Consider the following 1106-nt stretch of genomic DNA (forward strand, 5'->3'; position numbering starts at 1 on the left):
CACTGTGCCGCCTACAGACGGGCAGTGTGTACACAGTGACTTGAGCAAACACTGTAAGTGACAAAGTTGAGTTGGTGTCTGTAGGCCTTTATGTGTACCTGCGTCATTGTGTGAATTCAGCATGTTTGACACTTCCTGATGTCTTAATAATTGAGGGGGTTTGATTATGGGCACCTCCTCTCCTCCTCATGCTTTACTTAGATACGATGGTGCTTTCCTCTCTGTTCCCTCAGTAGTGGAGCGGTAGCCCTGCAGCCTGGTGTCACTGAGCTCTGGTGAAATGAATCTTCAGCCTGCTGTGCTGTGATCCCAGTCCAGAACATAGTGACTAATGTGTTTAAGGGAGACCTCTGCTTATTGGCTCAGACTGACCCATATACCAGGGTTTGTTCTACTGCCAGGCGTACGACACACACACACTCACACTAACACTAACTGTGTGTGTGTGTGTGTGTGTGTGTGTGTGTTAGTCCTCAAAACCGGATTACTAATCATTGTTTAAACGATGCTTAAAAACAAATTGCTTTCCTTACTGTCTGTAAGGACCTTATCAGATACAATGCAAGTGTGTGTGTGTGCGCGCGTGTGTGCGTGCGTGCATGAGGCTGAATTTGAACGCTTTTCCTCTTCGTCTTCAGTCCACACAAACTTAGCATTTTAGACATTTAGGCAGTGTAGACGAGGTCTAACACTACCAGGTCTGTTTCGCTCCTTACCAGGTCATTGCTGGATATATATGTTCTTCTTTCAGTTGTCAAATAATAATTAAAGTTGTTTTTTGGCATTTGACTAAACACTTGGAAAACCAAGTGTGAATGCAGGTCCTCTCACATTTATCCTTCGTAATACGGATGTAGTCTTAGATGTTTGCGTGTGTTTGTGTGTAAACATGGAGTCAGTGAGTGCATTCAAGACAGTCGAGCTAACAGCAACGTCTCTCATGTGATTAATTGTTTTCTGACTTCTAAGTGTGCTGTCAGGGGATTGCTCGGTCTCACTGTTTGTTTCATCCCATTCCTGTCAACACAAAGTTTCCAGGAAACAATCTGCCTTCTTGTTTTGTCTGCCAATCGTTTGTTTTCACTGAATACATGGATCTAATACCC

Source organism: Micropterus dolomieu, linkage group LG03 (genome assembly GCF_021292245.1).
Source record: "Micropterus dolomieu isolate WLL.071019.BEF.003 ecotype Adirondacks linkage group LG03, ASM2129224v1, whole genome shotgun sequence".
NCBI lineage: Eukaryota > Metazoa > Chordata > Actinopteri > Centrarchiformes > Centrarchidae > Micropterus > Micropterus dolomieu.